General features: G+C 44.4%; 1 protein-coding gene across 1 annotated transcript in view; it reads right to left on the bottom strand.

Annotated features, from left to right (window-relative positions):
* Nucleotides 1–9,697, bottom strand: part of LOC137420857 (synaptopodin-2-like) — a 46,439-nt gene extending 36,742 nt beyond the window's left edge. Inside the window, exon 1 of the mRNA XM_078772236.1 lies at nt 9,567–9,697. The gene's annotated coding sequence lies outside the window, so the exon portion shown is untranslated. The remainder of the gene's footprint in view (nt 1–9,566) is intronic.
* Nucleotides 9,698–25,481: the final 15,784 nt, after the last annotated feature.

Consider the following 25,481-nt stretch of genomic DNA (forward strand, 5'->3'; position numbering starts at 1 on the left):
GGGGGAGCATTGGATACAGAACAGTAGGGGGGGGGTGGGTGGGTAGGGTAAGATGAGGGGTGAGAGGGGGAGGTAGGGAGAGCTGTTGATAGTGTGTCGGAGATTGCAGAAGAGTTAGGAGAAAGGGAAGGATGAGGGGGATAAAAGGTTTGATGGTGATTGGGCGAGGCACAGTGAGGTGTTGTTTGAGAGTGGCAGAGCGAGGAGGAAGGTTGGGGGAGATGGAGGTGAGAGTTGGAAGGGAGAAGAAGCTTGGAGGACGCTTTGAGGAGGAGGAGTGAGAGGGGAGAATTGGAGAAAAAAGGAGGATGGGGAGAATAGAAGGGGAGCGGTGCGGGGGGGAGTTTGGGAGGGGAGGGGTGGGGGGGAGTTTGGGAGGGGAGGGGGAGTTTAGGAGGGCAGGAGCGAGAGGGGAGTTTAGGAGGGGAGGGGTGAGGGGGAGTTTAGGAGGGAAGGAGCAAGGGGGGAGATTTGAAAGGGATGGGTGATGGGGGAGATTAGGATGGGAGGGTGAGGGTGGAGTTTAGGAGGAGAGGGGCGAGGGGGGTGTTTAGGAGGGGAGGGTGAGGGGGGAGTTTAGGAGGGGAGGGGCAATGGAGGAGTTTAGGAAGGGAGGGGTGAGGGGGAATTTAGGAGGGAAGACGCAAGGGAGGAGATTTGAAAGGGATGGGTGATGAGGGAGATTAAGAGGGGAGGGGGGAGTTTAAGAGGAGAGGGGTGAGGGGGGAGTTTAGGAGGGGAGGGGTGAGGGGGGAGTTTAGGAGGGGAGGGTGAGGGGGGAGATCAGGAAAAGAGGGGCGAGGAGGGAGTTTAGATGGGAAGTGGCAAGGGGGGAGATTTGAAAGGGATGGGTAATGGGGGGGATTAGGAGGGGAGGGGTGACTTTGGATTTTAGAAAGTGTTGGACGATTCATGGAAATGAACATTTATTGCAAAATGAGTTTCTTGTGATTTTCGAGTCAGAGATCCGTTTGAAAACGTTGGAGGAGGGGTGGAATGCAGGTGAGTTTAGGGAATGTAGGAAGGAAGAATTGTAAGAGATGGAATTTCAACCTACTACCTAAAGAAGACCTTATTTAAGATGATCAAGTACTGAAAAACTGGAGGCTTTGGGAAGCGGCAGCAAGGCAATTTGTGTTCTGCAGTATTCAAGAATATAATGTAATTTAAATAAAATAAAGATTGTAAAGGTCGTACAAAATAATTTATTCCAGAGGTTTACTGCCATTGACGCAGTGGCTATTACACCACCTTTATGTCACACGTCATATTTCTTCTTTGTGCCTGTAGTTTGTGTCCTTTATGACGTCTTTAAAAACAGTAAGTTTCCTTTTTTCAATGATTTTCAATTTTGTTTTACGGCTGAGCAGGCATACAGTAAAACAATCATCTCACTCCTCTCTGTGCATGTGCGATCGGGTCAAATTCAGAACCAAAGTCCTGTTAAACGAGGTTTGTGTTTCCGATTCGTGTTCAAAATATAACATTCAATTTAAATTAAGTTGTTCCTCAATCATAAACTGATGTTCGTGGATGTACAGATGGACGGACAGACGTGAATCTATTGCTTAACCACATTTTTCACTTTGCGTGCGTGGAGTAATAACAAATCTCTTGCTGAACTGCCGCCACTGCTAATATTGATTAGAGGATTCACCCAGGGAGCATTCATTGTTATTAGGGAAATACTGACTATCTTAAACAAGCATTCTGAGTATTGCGCTGCAATACATGTCCCCTACCAAAGTTCAAAGTGCCATAACTTTGTCAAAAATGATCGAATATGCAAATTTATGCACGGTTGATGCTGGTTTTCAAACTTGATCCGAGGTATGCTGAGACACATGTGTGTCATGCCTCGCCTCGTTGATAAGCCCGCAAGGTCGCTCCGTGGAGCGGCCTACACGTATTGCACTGTGTGAATTATATAATTACTAACTCACAGTCTGAGGTACTAGCGATTCAAGAGATATCCATTTTAAAAAATATTTTCGTTTAATTAACGATATCTGCCAAACCACGTGCCCTATCGAAAATTCCAAAAGGACATTTTAGTAGACTGACATGCTGAACAGATCTGTGAAGTTTCCCCTCGATTGGATCAAAAATGAGGGAGGAGCTCGGTTTTAAAGGTTCATGCTTAAAAACGTCATAACTCTGAAACCATGTGATGCATGACGTCATGCTCGCTGACTTTTTTGTTCGTCATGGGTATGCGATTCTGCCTGCAAAGTTTGGCCTCGATCTCTTCAGCCGTTGCAGAGAAAAAGGGGTTTTCGTGTTTTCACGTAAAACAATATGGCGGCCGAACCACGTGACCTGTGACGTCATAATTACCATTAAAATATTCTACAGACCGAGTCCCCCCTACGGTGAAAATTTGATCTCAATCGGTCCTATTATTGCAGAGAAAATCTTTTTTAAAGGAAATTAAAACTTAAAATGGCACTGAGTTAAGGATCATCAGAATTATCGGAATTCCCAAAGTTCAAAGTGCCATAACTTTGTCAAAAATGATCGAAACGTCATGAAGTTCGAACTTGATCTGTAACTTATCATGAGGAAACCATGCGCCAAGTTTGAAATCATTAGCATTAAGAGTTTAGAAAAAAAGTCCGGAAAACTGTTCTTTGCGTGACGGACTGACGGACTGACGGACTGACGGACTGACAGACTGACAGACTGATGGACGGAGGGACGGCGTGCAAACCTATAGTCCCCTCCGGTGTACACCGGTAGGGGACTAATAACTAGCGAGTTCATATAACACCTTACCCCATGCAATCTTAAGGAAAAAAAGGACATGGTGTTTAACAGGCTGGGTGATTCATTACTTTAGGTGCCTTAATTTTTCTACCTTAATTTTAGCAAACTACCTCTTTTATGTAACCTTATCAAATGCTTTCTGAGGGTCTAGTCTAGATATAAGGAGATGAGCCGCGCGGAGACGGAGACGGAGAGACCATTCTTCCAGTATTCTTCGGAGCAGATGCATGCATTCTTCCAGTATACCTAGCCCAGTTAATCCAAAATCCAGGCTCATTGCACACCTCAACTCTATTATTCCTCGCTTCTCCCACCTATGGAACCATCTTCTAGAGGATGTTCTGTCTCAGTTTTCCCTTCAGGGGTTCAAGCAAGCATTGCACCACCATCTCTTGCCATCTCCAATTCAATTTTGTGCTGTTCAACAATATGTTCATGAGGTACCATGAGGTACCAAGGTCACTGCATAAGGGGAAAAACCTGAAGTTGGTCCATTTCCTTCGCTCACTTTCTCAATTAAGCGACTGAAGGAGAAAACACCACAGACAAATTTTCATTTGGGTAGCCTTTTATTTAGGGGTCGCGCATCCACTACAAAGTTTGTACACTACATACCACATATATTCTGGGATTGGTTTCCCCATACTGATTATTTTCAGGGGAAGTAACTCTATGAAAACCATGTCTGGTTTGACACTCTTAATATTTTAAACATCACAGCATATGAAGACATAATTCGTGTTTTATATTTGTAAAAATACATTTTGCTAATACACTTTGTTAAGGCTGTATTAAATTTTTGCATTTTTCAGCGAAGAAGGTCCTTATTGTTTGCTGTCTTTGGGTACACTTGCTGATGATCCTCTCCCACCTCGATCATGTATTGGAGCTGATCCTCTTGCCTGGTACCTGGATCATGTATTGGAGCTGATCCTCATGCTTGGTACCTGGATCATGTATTGGAGCTGATCCTCGTGCTTGGTACCTGGATCATGTATTGGAGCTGATCCTCGTGCTTGGTACCTGGATCATGTATTGGAGCTGATCCTCGTGCTTGGTACCTGGATCATGTATTAGAGCTGATCCTCGTGCTTGGTACCTGGATCATGTATTGGAGCTGATCCTCGTGCTTGGTACCTGGATCATGTATTTGAGCTGATCCTCGTGCTTGGTACCTGGATCATGTATTGGAGCTGATCCTTGTGCTTGGTAGGCCCCTTTGCCGTGAACTCGTGGATGAGGGCCACTCCTCTTTCAGCAGTGTCGTTAGTCAAGAGAAGCTTCCCGCACTGTACCCGACAATTAATGGAGCCTCATATAGAATATCTTAACCCCATGTATTCCAGGGTATTTTATTTTAACGAAAAGAACAGCTGGGGTGGGGACATATGACATATATACTGATAAACAAGATCATGTGGCCCCACCCGGTATAACTAGGGTTATTAATTCACTGTGCGCGACCCCTAAACATTGATATATTTAACTGATTTTTATGCTGACAGGTTTTCTCATTAAGTGGATCAAAATAGCAAGCGAGCAAACGCGTGTGACAACTTCATGCTTTTTGACGCACCCGAATGTTCATTACCCTGCGCTTGCGAAGCGAAAAGCGGGGTTGAGCAATCGGCTGCATACATGTGCCATGTGCCGTACATGTGCCATATCTGCATTTTAAAAATTCATTTTCTCGGCAACCGTTGGTCAGATTGACATGAAATTTTACGCGATATATTTATTTGCTGATAATTATGACGTCATAGGTCACGTGGTACGGACGCCATCTTGGAAAAACGTTACACCTCTATATCTCCCAAACCACTTAATGGAAAAAATTGAAACATGGCTCATTGTCAAGTATATGGGGAATACGATATGTTAATGATGATGTCATAGGTGCCTCGATTATGACGTCATAATTCGACAAGTACAGTTTGATTTGACAAGTACAGATTCGAGAAGTACAGTTTGATAAAAATGACATCATCAGTCACTGGTCTGGCAGCCATATTGGATCAAAAAAACCCCTTAAAAAACAGAAGAGTTGGCTTGCACCAAGTCCTTATCAAGATTGCGCAGGGTAAGTATTCTATGAATACCATCAAGTTGTATCTGTAAATAGTCTGTGTCACAGTAACAGGTAGGTGGGTGTTCCTGCCCCTAACCTGGCATCACCTCCACTGACATGTCATTGTGGTGAGTATGCAAATCATGGTGACACTGAACTTTTTTTTTATGACAGTGACATTATCTGTTGTGCTTGTTATACTGTGATATTGAAAATGTGAACTAACATCTTTTTGGGGATTTATAGCTGGGTCTGGATTCTGGATTCGAACCCAAGCTAGACAGCTTAGAGGCAAGTGTGCGTACATCTAGCTAGGCCATCCTGTCCGCCACTGCCCAGTGACAGATACAGTGACAAGAGGGAAATTAATGTCCAGACAACTTTATCTTCTGTTTTCTCCATAGCTTACAAATATTATAACGAGAACATTGTTTTTTCTTTGGAAGTAAGGCAAAAACTATAATTTGGTGTAATATTCACCTTTTCACCTTTTACACTGAAGCATTTTGATATTTTAAGGCTTTCTATGAGAAACAGCCCAGCCTGGTGTTGGCTTAGCGGTTAGGGTGCCGGCTTGGGATACCTAGGATCCTGGGTTCGAATCCTGGTCGATCGCTGAATTAACACCAGGGGGGTTGACTCAGCCTGTCATCCTTCCGAATTCGGCAAATCGAGTACCAGTTCACTGGTAATTCCCTTTGTGTCGCAAGAGGCGACTAACAGGGTTGGCGGCAGGAAGGGCATCCGGCCATAAAACATTGCTTTAAAAAGGGGACCACGGTGCCCCAAAAAGGCCAACCCCTGCTCTGCGGGGTAAAATGGCCTCCAAAGGTGGTTCTTCTATGGGCAACAGCCCACAGTCTACCAGGGATAAACAATTACTCTGAAACGAGCGTCATGTGGTTTGCTGATAAGGTTCGCACAGTCTTACGCAATAAATATTTATTAAACGAATAATATACCAGCACGAGACACAAATCGACAGATTGACGGGAATAACACAGACGATGAATGACGATAACAACAATAACTGGAACAGCACTCGGTAGAGACCATATACCTCCGCAAGGCTGAACAATTTACCTTTTGTATCCCACTGAAAGATCAGATCTGGATTCAGACCTAAACAAAATCTTAATCGCTTCGTTCTGGTCACGTACCCAACTCTTCCTACATGTTTTGTCATAACTCGTCCCCAACCTTTTGAGATACCTTGCTATATCGATCGTTTTTAGCCCCATCACTCAATGGTGAAGATTCGCTTGATAACTTTTAAATATTCTTGGATCTGGATCCGCATCCGGATCTTCGCCAAAATAGAAGCAATTCTTCCTTGTCACACACCAGACCTGTCCACCATGGTTCGCCCGAATCCATCAACAACTTTTTTAAATATCCTGTTCACAGACAGACAAACAAACAGGGGTGAAAACATAACCTCCACCCACCTTTGGTGGCACAGGTAATAAGAACATAATGGTGTATATACGTCGTACTTGCACAGAAATACTACAGATTACACAAAGCAGTTTCATATTATATCTGGTACTTCAATACTCCATTGACACTATGCATTGATCTTTTTAGAGGGGCATTATTGATACAGACCTGCACTGCCTTCAGAAAGTATTCACACCACTTGACCTTTTCACATTTTCTTGTGTTACATCCTGAATTTAAAATTGTTTAAATTGAGATTTTTTGTGACTCGTCTACACATAACCCCATGATGTCAAAGTGGAATTTTTTTTTCTAAATCTTTACAAATCTACTGAAAATGAAATACATAAAATTCAAATTAAAATAAGTATTCAACCCCCTGAGTCAGTACTTCGTAGAAGCACCTTTGGCAGCTATTACAACTTTAAGTCTGCTTGGATATGTCTGTATCAGCTTTCCACATCTGGATTTGGGGAGTTTCTCTCATTCTTTCTTGCAGAATTGCTAAAACTCTTGTCACGTTGGATGGGGATCGTCGGTGAACAGCAATATTCAAGTCTTTCCACATACTGTCAATGGGAATCAAGTCTGGGCTTTGGCTGGGCCACTCAAGGACTTTCATCTTCTTGTTCTGAAGCCATTTCAGTGTTGCTTTCGCTGTATGTTTGGGGCATTGTCCTGTTGGAACTTAAATCTTTGCCGCAGTCTAAGGTCTTTTGCACTCTGAAGCAGGTTCTCCTCAAGGATTTGCCTGTATTTGGCTTCATTCATCGTTCCCTCTATCCTTCCAAGTCTCCCAGTCCCTGCCGCTGAAAACCATCCCCATAGAATGATGCTGCCAACACCATGCTTCACGATAGGGATGGTGTTAGATGGGTGATGAGGTATGCTCTGTTTCCGCCAGATGTAGCATTTTGCATTCAAGTGAAAGAGTTCAATTTTCGTCTCGTCAGACCACAGAATATTTTTCCTCGTGCTCTCAGAGTCTTTCACGTGCGTTTTTGCAAACTCCAGGCATGCTTTCATGTGCCTTTTTCTCAGGAGTGGCTTCCGTCTGGCCACTCTTCCATTAAGTGTGGATTTGTGGAGTGCTGCAGAGACTGTTGTCCTTCCAGCAGGTTCTCCTATCTCTGCTAAGGAACTCTGTAGTTCTGTCAAAGTGGTCATTGGGTTCTTGTTCACCTCCCTGACCAAGGTCCTTCTTTCCTGGTTGCTCAGTTTACTCGGACGGCCAGTTCTATGAAGAGTCTGGATCATTCCCTATTCTTTCCATTTCCTAATGATGGGGCTCACTGTGCTCTTGGGAACGTTCAACACTCTATAAATTGTTTTATACCCTTCCCCAGATCTATGCCTCCTCACAATTATATCTTCGAGTTCAACGGACAGTTGAACTTCGTGGTAGAGTTTCTGGTCTGATATTCACTGTCAACTGTGGGACCTTGTCTTGAAAGGTGTTTTTCTTTCGAAATCACGTCCAATCAATTGAATTGGCCGTCCAATCAATAAAGTTGTAGAGACATCTCAATGATGATCATAGGAAATTGGATACACCTGAGCTCAATTTGGAGTGCCATAGCAAAGAGATTGAATACGCATTGACTCAAGACATTTCAGCTTTTCATTTTTACTTAATTTGTTAACATTTCTCAAAGCAAAATTCCAATTTGCCATTATGGGGTGTTATGTGTGCATCAGTGACCAAAAAATCTCAATTAACCCATTTTAAATTTAGGCTGTAACACAACGAAATGTGAAAAAGTGAAGAGGTGTGAATACTTTCTGAAGGCAGTGTAATTCAATCCGGGGAGTGTGTTCCTAGACATGGTGGATGGCGTGTATATCAAGACTCTGTGGCAGATGTGCTTCTGGACGTTTCTTGTGTACCGGCAAGACATTTTGAGGAATGGAACAAATTTAGTACAGGAAGATGATGCCACACCTCTGCCTGGAACAGACAGAGTGGGCCCCTTGCCTGGGCACTGGAGTCCTGACTTGAATGCCTCGGACATGGATTGGAAGCTGCAGAAAGCTGGCCTCTGCCAAGTAATGTGCAAGAGCTGCTACAAACTCTATTCCACATATGGCAAAATCTAATTCAGGCTGTAGTACAGACATCATTGATTTCATTCCTTCACGGATACAAACATGAAGATACCAAATGCTATTCTGCCATATATTTACACTGCGCTGGCGAAGTGGAAAGCGAGGTTAAGCGATCGGTCACGTACATGCGCACGTGTCTGCATTTTTAAAATCCATTTTCTCAGCTTTCGTTGGTTCGAATGACATGCAAATTGCACCATAGTATGCGTCTCCTCATGTTTAACTTTTCGTGATAGTTATGACGTCATAGGTCACGCGATACAGGCGCCATCTTGTAAAACCGAAAAACGTTGAACCTCTATATATCTGAAACCATTCCATGTAAAATTGAAACATTGGTCATTGTAAAGAATTCCGCATGGGGAATAAGTGTTGGAAATGACATCATTGGTGCCTTCTTTATGACGTCATAATTCGACAAGTACAACGCTCAGTCCGATCAATTTTAAATTTCTTGAGCATGATCTATGCTTGAGCAATTATATTGGAGAATGTAATTTCTTGAGCAATTATATTGGAGAATGTTAAATTATGACGTCATTGGTCACATGGTCTGGCAGCCATATTCGATTAAAGATTTTTTTTTTTTACAAAAACAGAAGACCAAGTCAACTGCATCGTGTAATTAGTCTATGAATACCATCTAGTTATACAGGTAGTCCGTTTGATGAGATGTTTGTGTTTGTATGAGAGATTGATATATGGTAATTTATGTTTCAGTCAGAGATGGTAATTTTATTCTGGCAAGCACTGTGCATTCTTACACAAAAACATACATATATACATATATATATATATACATATATATATATATATATATATATATATATATATGTGTGTGTGTGTGTGTGTGTGTGTGTGTGTACATACATATATGCATGTGACGGAATGTATGTTGCCGCACAGAAAGACAGGAAGAAAACACAGAAAAAGGATAAAATTGTTAAAATATGAAAAAAATAACACTTGTTAATGTCAGCCATTGAAGTCACATGACAGTCAGATTATAGATTTATTGCTTACCTTTCATACAAATACCATACATGCATTACAAATACACCTACACCGATAAATACCTTTTGTAACATACACCAGAACATCCTTATATTATGATTTACAATTTAATAGCCTTCTTCAACGGACACAATTTTTGTTAAAAAACGAAAACATTGATTCGGTGAATTACCTTCAAACCGAACCGGATGACGTGGGAGTTCAGATAGAGACGACACCGCAGATTCGGAAGATTTGTCACTGAATTGCAAAGACAGTAAGATAGAGGGAGAGATACGGATGCAGGGAAAATGATGTGGGCTACCTTATGCTGTTCGATGGCTACTAAGACTATTTTTAATTTACCTTCGGTCAGCATGGCAGGAATAGACTGAATGCAGAGGGAAGGGGTGTATGTGTGTGTGTGTGTGTGAGTGTGTGTGTGTGTGTGTGTGTCATGTGTGTGTCCTGTGTGTCATGTGTATCATGTGTGTCATGTGTGTCATGTGGGGTGGAGAGGGAGTAATGGAGTATTTAGAGCAGAGGGTAAGATTTCGACATGAGATGTACTTAAGGAGAAAGGAAGATATGTTGGATAAGGTAAAAGGAAAGGGAAGGACATGGAAACGATACATGTGAGGAAGTGGAATAGGGAGTTGTTAATTAAGAAAATGGGAAATGTTGAAAAGAACTAATTTAAATGGTACTAATTTGTAAATTGTGCAAATGCAAATTTTATTTTAAGATTATTGAAACATGTTTTGTAAGTTTAACGTTTAGGAAGATGGTGAAAGGGTAGTTTTAACGGTAATGCAGGGTAGCGTTTTAAATGGTAAATTTTAAAGGTAACGGCACTCAGTAGAGAGCATACCTCTGCCAGGTGAACAATTTATGTTTTGTATCCCAATGATAGGCCGGATCTGGATTTGGACCTGAACCAAAATCTAATCCGCTTGTTCTTGTCACCTGTCCAACTCATCCACATAGTTTTGTCATAACGTGTCCATAATTTTTTGAAATATCGTGCTATATATCGTTTTTGGTGCCATCTCACAATGGTGATCTGAATCACTTCAAAAACAAGAAAAAGAGCAATCAGAGATTGCAAACCCTCGCCAGGATGTATTTTCAGTGGTTTTTAAGGCTTTTGTGTTAAAACAAATATGGCGGCCGAACCACGTGACCGATGACGTCATCGTTATTTTTTTTCTAAACTAATTTATTCCTAAATTATGCGCAAGAAATTTCATCTTGATCGGATGAAGTTTTGTACTTGTCGAATTATGACGTCATAATGGAGGCACCTATGACATCATCATTAACATATGTTAATCCCCATGGAAAGTTCTTTACAATGAGCCATGTCTCAATTTTTTTTATTCAGCACTTTCCGAGATATAGAGGTGCAAATGTTTTCGATTTTTCCAAAATGGCGGCCGAACCACGTGACCTATGACGTCATAATTATCATTAAAAAATTATACAGGTGGAGTTGCATCTATGGTGAAAATTTCCTGTCAATCGGACCAACGGTTGCAGAGAAAATCATATTTATTCAGTGCGGACAAACAGAAAAACAAACGGACTCAAATGCAATACCCTCTCCTCTGGCGAGGGTAATTATCGCAACCGGAATCAGACACAACATCTCATGACAAGCCATTTCTAAATGTAGCAGAAGAATTTCAACAAAAGGTAATCAGTGGCAAGGAGGTTCTGGATTTGGACCTGAATAAATTCTAAAATTCTAAAGAACGGCATTTTGGTTTCAACTTTTTAGCCCCTCTAGATATCTACTATATGCCCCAATGTTTTCAATGAGACCAGGTGCCATCTCGGCATTTAACCTTGAAGGTCAATTTCAAGGTCATTTTGATGAAAAAATTAATAAATATTGGAACTTTGTCAAAACTAGCTTCTTAGCTTTTGTCAAATATAAATAAAACTTTGCATTTCATCTAGAATCTAGATGTAGTACATGCGACTCAGCTATCAAATAGTGTATGCAGCCATTATTCTAGTATTTGACTTGAAGGTCATTTTCAAGGTCCTATTGAGGAAAATATTCACAAAATATTCCGGTAACCTACTATGTGATTCGACTTTAATAAGATGACACGCTTGACTCATTTTGTTATGACCCACCCCTCCGACAAGATTGGAGACAGGGTACGTTAAAATGAGCTCCGTCCGACCGACCGGTCATCTGTCCATGTACTTTAGTTAGTGTATGCGATATGTCAAAAAAAACGTTGAACTTTGCAGATATTGCAGATTTCAAGCTTTCATATTGCAGATATCTATTCCTCGTGACATTACCTCAACCTGCTTAGATCACCCGGACAGTGGCTGAATTGTGTTGCCATGGCAACTGTCTCAGTAACTTGGCTCGTGTACGCGATATTTGAATAAAACGTTCAAGATTTAGCTTTCATATTACATACATCTATTCCTCATACCACCCAAAAGGTGAGCGACCTGGAGTATCAGGTTATTGGTGTGTTGAATTACATGGTGTCCGTATTCATTATTTCAGATTTTCCCAAGGTAACTAATTGGCAAATCATTTTTTCTTTCAGGTTTTGATTGAAAACTCAGGCATGGAGATGAATCAACCTACTTCATCAAAACGCAACAAGAAGATGAAATTTCCCACAATGCATCATTTGCCAAGGGGAGAGAGACAAGGGAGATTTGCCAAGGAGACATTTGCCAATGACCATCTGTGCCCCTTTTCATCAGAAGATGGAAAGACAAGGCTATTAAATGTTGCCAAAGGAAGAAGAAAGCATAAAGATTCTGACTCAGTTCGGATTACTAATCGCATTACTAGACTCTCTGAAAGTGAACTGTGGCAAGGAAATCCTATTGAATGGAACAGAACTTGATATACTGCAAATTCACAGGTGAAGGTAGGCTGAAACAGCTGATAACAGCAACCTCAACAAAAGCAACAAACAGGGCCTGATCAGAACTTCCAGCAACAAGCCAGAAACCGGTCAATGGCAGTTCAATTCATCTGAAATTATAATCAAACGAGCAGAAAAGTATATATTACTATGAGAGTGAGGTTGGCAAATGCTGTTATAGCTGCTGATAGGAAGTACCACATTCAGTGTGGGTAGAATTTCATAGGAAGATGGAAAAAGTTAGTGACCAGGCAAGAGATGATCAAGAACAGCATACAATGCATTGTCCATTATGTCTGTATCCCTGATGGTATTGTCCCATCTATGTCCCTGATTGCATTGTCACTTATGTCTGTATAACTGATGTTACGGATTCGTAACTTCCGTTGTTGTGGTTTTCACCCACTTGACATATTTCTGATATTATGTACTATTATTATTCTCAAAAGGGTTATTATTCATGAACAGTTATCTAAAGTTAAAAAGGCTAACTTTAAATGATACCGGAAAGCGAACCGGAAGATGACGGCAGAGAAGAGAGGAGAGGGCGGAGCGAGAGAGTCGGAGAAGAAGCTGGTTGCTTTGCGGTCTGCAACGAACGTTGTCGAGCAAGAGTCACGTACTTTGGGTTTCCTGGGAAAAAGGAATTCCTGCGATAAAGTTGTTATTCCTGTGATGGATCATCTTGCGTGTCAGGTTTGGCGGTAGATTCCGAAGAATCATCGCTGGGTCGTGACGACTCGAGAATCACGAGCCGTCGGCCATTTTGACTAGTGCGCTTCGCGCGTCGAGCAGACTTTCCTTGCTTCGTCAACCGTTTCCACCGCTTTCAGACGTATCTGTGGTGTGTGTGTGCACCGAGGCTTTTGACGATTACTTTGCGGCTCGCCGACCGTGAACAGTGAAAGTTCATACCTGGAGGTTGGATTTCCCAGTTGCCGTGAGTGCGCCTTTGTGCCGCTTTAACCACGTGACCATTTTCTCCGCTTTGGGCCGCATGCGCCTTTGTGCCGTTTTGGGCGGCGTGTCTGTGCCTGTCCTCTGAACGAGATTCTGGTTTTGATTCAACATCGTTCCGTTGATCACTGGAGGGACCAACTCTGAGCTTGAAGACGGGAATATAGAGACAATGGGGAAGGTTATTTTCCACTCACTTGGAGCACAGTGAGTGTGAACCTCATGCACAGTGAACCTCATGCATGTTAGCAGATGGTACCATCATAGGAGATATTGATTGTACTCCTGATTCCTATTATTGTTGTACTGTTATTTTTGTGTGATTTTTATTACAATATTTGTTTGTGTTATTGGTGTTTGTATTATTTGCAATTGGTGTGGTTTCACCATTGTTTTTGACACAGGATAACATATTTTTCTGCCGTGGCTCCTCTCGGGGTTCGGAGGTATACCAAGACCAGGAAGTCGGGGAGGAACACATAACAGAAATTGGGGGCTCATCCAATTGACTCGTGGGCTCGAAATTGGGTCTTCATCCGGGATATAATTCCCTAAAAAACATCCATTTGGGATTGACCCAGATTGAAATTGGGGGTTTGTACTGTGGAAAATTGGGGACTCGGCTTTGCTGATTAAATTCCCTAAATCTCGGACGGTGGATTAAATTCCTTAAATTTCGTCCGGGGAAGAATTCCCTAGCATTCCCAAATTTTCCAATTTTGGAATATTTTCCAACATTCCCAAATTTTTCAAAAAACCAAAAAAAAGATTTATTTTTTTTAATTTCTTGTGTGAAGGTTAACAGGTGTTACCAGTAGTCACCATGGAGTTTGATGCAGAGAAGTTTGCAGTGACCCCTAGTGAGGCACAGTTCTGAGCATTATTAAAATCGGAACTCTTGGTATTGGCCAGACATTTTAGCTTGGAGGTCCGAGCGAGTATGAGGAAAGCAGAGATGCAGAGATTGGTGATAGAATCTCTGGTGGGACGAGGAACATGGGAAGAGGGAGCCTTGGATTGGTTACCCGAGGAACAAGAAAATGTGAGCTCCGGAAACTGGAGATGCAATTGCAGAGCCAGGAAAGGTTGGAAGAAAGAAAAGCAGAGGAAAGGAGAGTTGAACGAGAACTCCAGGAAAGGTTAAAAGAGAAAAAAGCAGAGGAAAGGAGAGTTGCAGGCGAACTCGAAGAAAGAAGAGCAGCACAGGAACGAGAACTCCAGGAAAGGTGAGAAGAGAAAAAAACAGAGGAAAGGAGAGCTGCAAGAGAACTCGAAGAAAGGTTAGAAGAGAAAAAATCAGAGGAGAGAAAAGCCGAAAGGGAGTTAAGGGAACGGGACTCGGCGCTTCAGCAGGAAATTAAACTCAAGGAGCTGGATTTAATGAAAGAACGGGGAGAGGTACCATCCATGCGGACTGGTTCGACACCTAGTCAGAACACCTGGGATGTTGGCAGACATGTTAGGCTGGTTCCACTCTTCAATGAAAAGGAGGTAGCCAAGTTTTTTTCACACTTTGAGAAAGTGGCTCAAATGCTAAAATGGCCTGAGGAGTCCTGGACCATGTTAGTGCAAAGTGTTCTGGTGGGTAAAGCTCAAGATATTTATTCAGCTTTACCGATTGACCAATGTGCAGATTCTGGGATAGTGAAGAAAACCATTCTCAAAGCCTATGAATTGGTCCCTGAAGCTTACCGGCAAAAATTCCAGAATGCCAGGAAGAGGGAAAGTGAGACCCATGTGGAGTTTGCCAGAATGAAAGAAACCATGTTTGATCGGTGGTTTGATTCAAAAGGGACAAAGTTGTATGAGGCAGCAACCATGGCAGATGACTATGCCTTAGCACACAGGATGAGGTTCCATAAACCTAACTTCCCGCCTGGAGTTCGCACGGAGAGTTATGATACATCTGGTGCGGAGAACGAAGATTCAGGGGGGCGGCCTCGAGATGACTATGAGGACCACTCTGATACTACGACTTCTAGAAATCAGAAGACCACAGTTCCAAGACAGACTTATCCTCCGGGGGGCTCGAGACAAACCACGAGTTTCTCCTCCGGGCCTACTTGCGCTTTTTGCAATAAACCTGGACACTTGATGTCCTGGTGTTATGCTATGGGAAGGCAAAATCAGGAGCCGAGTCAGACTAGTACAACTCCGAATGCAATTGCAAATGTGGGAAATCGCCCTCAACAGGGTTACCAACCATTTATTTCAGAGGGGTTTGTGTCATTGGATGGAGACTCGACTAACCAGAAACCGGTTAGGGTATTGAGGGACACAGGAGCACATCAGTCTTTGATGCTGGAAGGCATTTTGCCATTGTCAGAGAAGACGGCAACTGAGGTTAGTGTTCGTTTACAGGGGATTGGTGGCTGTGTTAGAGCTCCACTTCATGTCATCCATTTGGAGTCTGATTTGATGTCAGGACCGGTCACCGTAGGTTTACAAGCCACTCTTCCTGTAGAGGGAGTATCTTTTGTTATCGGTAATGATTTGGCCGGTGGTCAAGTTTCTGGTAACCTGATGGTTGTTAAAAAGCCCAGTGGGGAAAATAACACCACACCAGTCAGGGATGGCGGCACATTTGGCAGGCTATTTGTAGGTGGACTGAACTTCAGAACAAAGGAGGAAGTTCTGACCTCTGTCTTCAGCAAATATGGACCGCTTTTGGAAGTGCGGCTGGTAAAAGACAGGGAAACGCAAAAGTCAAGAGGGTTTGGCTTTGTCACGTTTGAAAACACAAAGGACGCCAAAGAGGCAGTGAAGGATTGGAATGGCAAGGATTTGGATGGTCGGACCATAGCCGTAGAGAAGGCAGGCCGTAGGCGTCGAGGGGGCTACAGAAGAGGAAAACGTGGTGGTAGTTTTGGTGGTGGCCGCAGTCGACATTACTATGGAGGCTCTCAGAGTTACAGCAGCTCCCGAAGGAATGATTATCAGGGTAGTGGCTGAGAAGGAGACCGCTATTCACGTGACAACAGTGACAAGCGGTTCAACCGTGATTATTATGAAAGTTAGAAAGAGTTTAAGCACTGAATGCTGCGGAGCAGCCGAGCCAAAATTCCTACACGGATTAACCGTGAACGCCACGTTCCTAAAGGCGTCCATGTAGTGAACTTTCCTACACTGATTTACCGTGAACACCACGTTCCTAAAGGCGTCCATGTAGTGAACTTTCCTGCACGGACTAACCGTGAACTCCACGTTCCTAAAGGCGTCCATGTAGTGAATACTTCCAGGCCTCACCACCCAACCACCATGGAACCTGGCTTTGAGCTCGGCCTCCCCGGAAAAGTGCTATAGATTTGCTGGCCTTTGGGTTTTGATCACAGCCCCTTAACCTTCATTCAAAAAATGAAAAATAAAAATCAGAGGTTGATGAGATGGAGTTTGGCTTTGCAGGGGTTCAACTTGGAAATTGAACATGTAAAGAGCAGGGACAATGTCGTTGCTGATGCTTTGTCCAGAGGGAATTAACTTTGGGGATCTCTGTGGGTTGTGTGAAATTTTGTTGCTTTATTTTTGAGATATTGATAATTGTTGCTCATGGGAATTGGTGATTTGGGTTGTGAGTTTATTTTTGTTTGTTTAAAGAGTTTGCATGCAAAGAAAGTTTTTGCTGTGTTCAAACTTTCTTTCTTGGGGGGGGGGGGGGGGGGGTGGGGGGAAGTGTTACGGATTCGTAACTTCCGTTGTTGTGGTTTTCACCCACTTGACATATTTCTGATATTATGTACTATTATTATTCTCGAAAGAGTTATTATTCGTGAACAGTTATCTAAATTTTAAAAGGCTAACTTTAAATGATACCGGAAACTGAACCGGAAGACGACGGCAGAGAAGAGAGGAGAGGGCGGAGCGAGAGAGTCGGAGAAGAAGCTGGTTGCTTTGCGGTCTGCAACGAACGTTGTCGAGCAAGAGTCACGTACTTTGGGTTTCCTGGGAAAAAGGAATTCCTGCGATAAAGTTGTTATTGCTTGGACGGATCATCCTGCGTGTCAGGTTTGGCGTTAGATTCCGAAGAATCATCGCTGGGTCGTGACGACTCGAGAACCATGAGCCGTCGGCTATTTTGACTCGTGCGCTTCGCGCGTCGAGCAGACTTTCCTTGCTTCATCAACTGTTTCCACCGCTTTCAGACGTATCTGTGGTGTGAGTGTGCACCGAGGCTTTTGACGATTACTTTGCGGCTCGCCGATCGTGGACAGTGAAAGTTCATACCTGGAGGGTGCGGTTGGATTTCCCAGTCGCTGTGAGTGCGCCTTTGTGCCGCTTTAACCACGTGACCATTTTCTCCGCTTTGGGCCGCGTGCGCCTTTGTGCCGTTTTGGGCGGCGTGTCTGTGCCTGTCCTCTGAACGAGATTCTGGTTTCGATTCGACATCGTTCCGTTGATCACTGGAGGGGACCAACTCTGAGCTCGAAGACGGGAATATAGAGACACTGGGGAAGGTTCTTTTCCACTCACTTGGAGCACAGTGAGTTAACTCATGCATGTTAGTGGATGGTACCATCATAGGAGATATTGATTGTACTCCTGATTCCTATTATTGTTGTACTGTTATTTTTGTGTGATTTTTAATACAATATTTGTTTGTATTATTGGTGTTTGTATTATTTGCAATTGGTGTGGTTTCACCATTGATTTTTGACACAGGATAACATATTTTTCTGCCTTGGCTCCTCTCGGGGTTCGGAGGTATACCGAGACCAGGAAGTCGGGAGGAACACGTAACACTGATGGCATTGTCCCTTATGTCTATATCCCTGATTGCATTGTCACTTATGTGTATATTCCTCACTGCATTGTCCCTTATGTCTATATCCCTGATGGCATTGTCACTTATGTGTATATCCCTGATGGTATTGTCCCGTCTATATCCCTGATTGCATTGTCCCTTATGTGTGTATAACTGATGGCATTGTCCCTTATGTCTATATCCCTGATTGCATTGTCACTTATGTGTGTATCCCTGATGGTATTGTCACTTATGTGTATATCCCTGATAGTATTGTCCCGTCTATATCCCTGATTGCATTGTCCCTTATGTCTGTATAACTGATGGCATTGTCCCTTATGTCTATATCCCTGATTGCATTGTCCCTTATGTCTATATCCCTGATTGCGTTGTCACTTGTGTCTGTATCCCTGATGGTATTATCCCTTGTGTCAATATCCCTGATGGTATTTTCCCATCTATATCCCTGATTGCATTGTCCCTTATGTCTGTATCCCTAATGGCATTATCCATTGTGTCAAAGTCTCAAAAGTCTTCTGTTGTCAGAAGACAATCACACTACAGTCAGTATTTCCTGGTGACCAAAAGATCCGCATCAACCTCAATGGCAAAACCAGCCGTGCTCGAACACTAAACGATGGCCTCCCTCAAGAATCAGTTCTAGATCTATTCAACCTCTTTGTCAGTGACCTGCCAATGCCAACCTCCTTCAATCTCACCTATGCTGATGTCATTGCACTCATAGCGCAGGGCCCCGACCTAAAATCTATGGGGGACCAACTCCACCAAGATCTGGGCAAACTGGAGGAGAACTTGCACAAATGGAAGCTCCATCAAAACCCCATCAAAATCGCTGTTTGCACCCACCATCTTGATAATCGCACTGCAAATGCAGTGGTACCGGTAGGTGTGACATTCTGCAGTATGAAAGTTGAAAATGTTTGTTATCCCAAATACCTTGGGGTTACATTTGACTGGACCCTAACCTATAAAGAACACCTGCAAGGATGCAATGAGAAGGTCAGGGCACGGGTAACCTGGTCTGGAAACTGGCCGGAACATCGTGCGGGGCCGGCGCTATAACACCTTATGCACAGCAATCTTGCCCTCATATCCTCGAAGTCAGAGTATCGTGTGCCAGTCTGGTCGGTGAGTGCCCACATGAAGACCATCGACGTTCAGTTAAATTCCGCAATGAGAACAGTGTCTGGAACCCTCAAATCAACAATGACCGAGTGGCTTCCTATTCTCTGCAACATTGCTCCACCAGCCATCTGAAAGGATGCACTGTCATCCCGGAAAGGATGCACTTCAGCCGCATTTTGGCTATCAAAATTCCAGCCCAGCGCCTTCTTGTTGAACATCCGCTCTGTCGCCTCAAGCTCTTACAGGTGCCCATCAAAGCGAAGCCGACCTGTGGAGGGCCAGCTGCGAGGCTGCCACAACTCCCACGTAGGCAATGGACAGCCTTCAACAGGCTCCGCACCATCGATGGAGGATGAGGCTGCATTGCTCCGTGACCTTGGAGGAGTCCAGACGATGGAGCACATCACATCGCACTGTCCCTTGCCGTAGCTATCGGGAAGACTTTTAGTCCTCCACCAACTCAACCCTGAGACAACCACATCATTGCAGAAAGTGGATATTAATTTTAGTGCACCACATATTGGCCATATGCAAGAAGAAGAAGAAGAAGAATTGACTTGAGAGGGAGGAGGGGGGGGAGAACCTGCCTTGACTGACTGACTGACTACTGTCCTTCATTTTTTAATTTAAAGCATCGAAAACACTTTGCTTTACAAATTTAAAATTGCTTAAAACCAAACGTTATCATTTAATTAATATTGTATTCCATAGTTTATGACTAATAGTCAACATATACAATTTATTATGGACAAAGGTTTTCGAAGTAATGTTTAATGACATCGTTGGAAAAGAGTTGAATCGCCTTAAATAAACTTTTTACATCTACCCTGGGAATATTAAAAATATATAATTAGACTACAGTTCCATTCCTATCTTCAGTTATCAGTCGCTGTACTTTTACAAAGTAATAATAAATAACTAAATCCCTAGACGGGAACCCTACCCTCCCTCCTCTCCCCTTCCAACCCTCCCCCCCCACCCCTCCCTCACTCCCCCCACCTCCATCCAGCCCCTCTCTCTTTTCCCCTCTCCCCTCCAAACCCCCCCACCCCCATATATCCCCTCTCTCTTTTCCCCTCTCCCCTCCCAACCCCCCCGCCCCCATATATCCCCTCTCTCTTTTCCCCTCTCCCCTCCCAACCCCCCCACCCCCATCCATCCCTTCTCTCTTTTCCCCTCTCCCCTCCCAACCCCCCCCCCCCCCCCACCCCTCATCCATCCCCTCTCTCCTTTCCCCTCTCCCCCACCCCTCCCTCCTCTCCCCTCCCAACCCCCTCGCCCCCATCCATCCCCTCTCTCTTTTCCCCTCTCCCCCATCCCTCCCTCCTCTCCCCTCCCAACCCCCTCGCCCCCATCCATCCCCTCTCTCTTTTCCCCTTTCCCCCACCCCTCCCTCCTCTCCCCTCCCAACCCCCTTGCCCCCATCCATCCCCTCTCTCCTTTCCCCTCTCCCCCACCCCTCCCTCCTCTCCTCTCCCAACCCCCTCGCCCCCATCCATCCCCTCTCTCTTTTCTCCTCTCCCTCACCCCGCACTCTTTCTCCCCGTCCCTGCATCGCTGCCTCCCTTATGGTGGAAGGGCCACGCTGAACAGACGGACAGACTGGAGGAGAGTATTATAGTGTCGATAGATTTATAGATGATAACCTTTCATGCACAAGAGGGAAGTAAATATGGACATTTGATACCCCATGAGGCACCTCACAGCTACATACATGTTCTCCACTTCTCCTTATGCACTTTTATTCACATGTAAGTAAATGCAAATAAATACTCTCATTGAAATTGATATTGTGTGTTATTTTTCATGAAAGTAACCTTGAAAATTATATTCAAAGTCACATGTTAAGATGTTTTAAAAGCTTTTAGTTTTGGGCCAAGTTCCATGGCTTCCACGTCCGATAGACGTGGCAGAAGACGACATTAAGTTTCCTAACTCCGTGTACAATGCTCTTGCATGGATAAATCGGGGGATGATCAGACAACAAACAAAAAGAAGATAACGATGTCTATTGTCTATTCCCGCTCACTAGGTCACAGACTCCATCTGATTGTCGAAGCCAAACAAGTGAGCTTCAAGGACAAGATAAAAGGACATTAGACGTTGCCAATGGAAGAAGAAAGCTGAAACATTCTGATTCAGTTCGTATTACAAATCACATAACTAGACTCTCTGGAAGTGAAGCCCCTGCCACCTCCCCCACTCCTCCCCTAACCCCAAAGGTATCTGTGGGGCACACGTGGTTTGCCAGTAACCCCTTTCTGATGAACCAAGTGAAATCCACATTCACCGCTCACCTCTTCTCATTACTTCCTACTTTTCACCACCTGTAGAAACAGCTTCCTCAGTCTCTTCAACTGAATTATTCTCATCAAGGCTTCAATTGATAACTGTTCACCAGCATCTCAGCTCATTCCCCATCCACAACCATGATCTTTTCTACCCCCATTCACCTTCCCCAAACACACCTCTTTCTGCGCTTCCAGTTTTTCATTCCACTCCCACGAATGAGAGTTTGCGGCTGCATCCATCTTGTTTATCCTCTGCTTCCTTTGGTGGTAAGCGTCTTTGGGCTTCCTGAAAAGCGCTATATAAAATAAATGCATTATTATTATTATTATTATTATTATTATTATTATTATTATATCCTTCCCTTGCTTTCCTTCTTTCCCAAGTCCCTTACCCCTTCAAGTCTCCCTCCATTTTGTCCCTTAACCTTTGTTGGTATGTTCCCTCTCTTTTGGTGTGTTCCTTCTCTTTTGGTGTGTTCGCTGCAGGTGTATTCCCTGCTGCCATTGGTGTGTTGCATTGATGTGTTCCTTTATGCTGGTGTGATTTGTTGTGTTGGGTTTTGGTTGGTGTGTTCCGGTTCCCTATTGTTCGTGTGGTGTGTGTTCTGTTGGGTTTTGTTTGGTGTGTTTCCTAATGTTGGTGTGTGTTGTGTTGGGTTTTGGTTGGTGTGTTCCCTAATGTTTGTTTTGTGCCCTAACGTTGGTGTGTGTCCTGATGTTGGTGTGTTTGGTTGGTGTGTTCCCTGCTGTTGATGTGGTGTGGTGTGTTGTGTTGGGTTTTGTTTGGTTTGTTCCCTGATGTTGGTGTGTGCCCTAACGTTGGTGTGTGTCCTGATGTTGGTGTGATAGGTTGGTGTGTTCCCTGCTGTTGATGTGGTGTGTTGTGTTGGGTTTTGTTTGGTTTGTTCCCTGATGTTGGTGTGTGCGCTAACGTTGGTGTTTGTCCTGATGTTGTTGTGTTCCCTGCTGTTGATGTGTTTGGTGTTGGGTTTTGGTTGGGGTTTTCCCTGATGTTGGTGTGTTTTGTTGGCTTTTGGTTGTTGTGTTCCCTGCTGTTGATGTGGTGTGTTGTGTTGGGTTTTGGTTGGTGTGTTCCCTGCTCTTAGTGTGGTGTGTGTTCTGTTGGGTTTTGTTTGGTGTGTTCCCTGCTGTTGATGTGTTGTGTTGGGTTTTGTTTGGTTTGTTCCCTGATGTTGGTGTGTGCCCTAACGTTGGTGTGTTCCCTGATGTTGAGTGTTGTGTTGGGTTTTGTTTGGTGTGTTCCCTAACGTTGGTGTGTTCCCTGATGTTGAGTGTTGTGTTCTATTTTGTCCTATCTCTATCTCTCTCTCTCTCTCTCTCTCTCTCTCGCCCCCCCTGCTGGTCGTTTGCATGCTGGTTGTACTGTCATGGCGTCTGCTTGTGGAGGCCTGTGAGTGCTCTGTGTTGTTGCTCCATTCCCCCCCCCCCCCCCGTTTTCCCCCCTCTGTGTCCTTGTACCTGTTCGTGGAGTCTTCCTGGTGATTCCCATATACGTTGAGACGGGAGAGAGAGCCGGAGAGCACAGGGTGATCGCTGGTAAGGGTTCGCCGTTTTTGGGCGTCGCCCGATCGGTGTTTGCTCCTTCATCTTAAACCTCTATTTCCTTTTTTTCCTTTCGTTTATCCTTCCTTCAGTTTGTTTTGTTGCCTCCCTTTTCCGAAGTTAGGGAAATCGGAGAGGTCTGATTGCTTCCCATTCCCGGAGTTCGGGTAGGGAAGATTGTATTATATATTCACCCTCCCCGAGTTGGGGAGGGGTTGTAAGTGCAGCTGTTCCAGCATGGCAGCTGCACTATCTCGATTTACGGCCTTTCAGAGCCTGACCCGTAAGCACGGGTTCTTTTGTGTACCTCCGGAACGTGAGGTTAGTGTCGAGGACGTTGTCCTCGCAACCGGTCGTGTTGTCGGGATCGACAAGGTTGTTGCCGCTTCGCGGATGAACAAGCGGATCGTTATTTTTTTGTCCGACGTGGATTGTGTCCCACAAATTGTCGAACAGGGTTTGACAATCGATCCAGATCTATTTGTAATGATTTCCCCACTAGATAGCCCAGCGATAAAAGTCGTGATATCAAATTGCCCCCCATTTGTATCCGACGATGTACTAATTAAAGAGTTGTCCCGATACGGTACCATCGTGTCTCGTATCTCCATGATTCCCTTCGGGTCACGAAACAACGATTTAAGGCACGTGGTTTCATTCCGGCGGCAAGTGTTTATGATTTTAAAAAATTCCCAGAAGGATTTAAACCTTATAATAAAATTAAAACATCAACAGAACGAATATACAGTGTACGTGTCCACCAACGTTCTAAAATGTTTTGGCTGCGGACAATTTGGGCATGTTAAGCATGACTGCCCCCGAAAAGAGAATTCTCCACAAGTGCAACCTCCCCTCCGAACCGGGAATAAGCAACCCCCCCACCTTCCCACCACCGGTCCAAACCCTCCCACCACTGACCCAAGCCCTCCCACCACCGACCCAAGCCTTCCCACCACCGAACCAAACCTTCCCACCACCGAACCAAGCCCTCCCGCCGCCGAACCAAGCCCTCCCACCACCGACCCGAACCTTCCCACCATCGACCCAAGCCTTACCACCACTGATCCCAATCTGTCCACCACCGACCCAAGCCCTCTTACCACCAATCCAAACCCCCCCGCCGTACCCCCCTCCCCTCCCCTTGAAACAGGGGCCCCTCCCTCTACTGAAGGATCCAATTGCAGCCATCTCCTGTTAACTATAGATCTCACCCCCCAGGCGACATCGTCCAATCACAGCTTGTTGCCTGCTATAACTGATCCTACCTCTCCCGCCGTGGTAGCCGATGGGATCCCCCTCCCGATGATCACGTCCTCCCTCCCCCCCCCTCCCCCCAAACCCTTGCAATCTCTTCCCACTAACCAGGACGAGTTTCAATTAGTCTGCCCAAAAGGAAAAAGACATCTGCAAACAACAGATGAAAACGGTCACCTCTTTAAAAAACCTACAACTGAAAACCGACAGGCCCTCCTCTCTGGCCTAGATTTGTCCCTCGTCACAGAAAATCGTTTCTCGGTATTGGAGGACATAGATGTGGATGAATCCTCGCCCTTGTCTACTGACCTAGAAATTGATATGGTTGAACCACAAAAATTGGTACCCCCCCCCCCTCCCCCCCCCCTCCCCTGAAGATGGCTCATTTCTCTCCCTCCCCGTCCCCCCCCTCTATGGACTATGCCCCATCCGATAACGTGGAGGGATGTGATGACGGTGAGGAGATAAATGATGAAAACCAGTGTGACACACCATCTGAGCCATCTGATATAGATGACTCTGTTAGTGAATGTGGTAGCCTCAAGGAAGAAGAAATCCCTCCAATCCCTCCCTCCGAGATAAAAAGGTTTCTTAAGGACACATTCCGAAAAAGGAATGTTGTAATAGAAACCTTTTTTCCGGAGCTACCTGATTTTATACATTCCGCTAGACTGATGGTAAAACGGCCCCACGTTTTTAATTTCAATTCCTCCCAACGTCACCGTTTAAAGAAGTGGTCGCAAAAAGCTAAGAATGAACTGCTATCAAAAAATTGAGTGGTGGTCACTCCTCCTTATAGCTGTAATGAGTTTTTCCATTTGTAGCTTGAATATTAACGGAGGATGTAGCTCTGTCCGCAAAGTTCAAGTAAGGGATTTTTTATTACAGAAGAAAGTTGACATTGCCCTCTTACAAGAGACCCATGCCAACGACTACTGTGTCGCAGAGTGGTGTAGGCTCTTCCCCGGCCTGTCCTTCTTTAGTAACGGTGACTCCCGCAAAGGCGGTGTCGCAATAATTCTTAGCCCCTCCTTTTCGCCTTCATCGCTTAAATTCGACGAAATACACAAGGGATCCCTAGCATCCCTAGAATTCCACTACTGTGGAAAATTCTATACTATTTTTAATATCTATGCCCCAAGTACGCCTGTAGCTCGGCGAGTTTTTTTTAATGACCTTGGGGCACACCTAACGTCCCTCGACAGCCAAAACGCCCTAAAAAACCGAGACAATCATGTTTGTATTGGTGG

This window comes from Myxine glutinosa, chromosome 2, assembly GCF_964187855.1.
Source record: "Myxine glutinosa chromosome 2, kmMyxGlut1.1, whole genome shotgun sequence".
In the NCBI taxonomy this organism is placed as follows: domain Eukaryota; kingdom Metazoa; phylum Chordata; class Myxini; order Myxiniformes; family Myxinidae; genus Myxine; species Myxine glutinosa.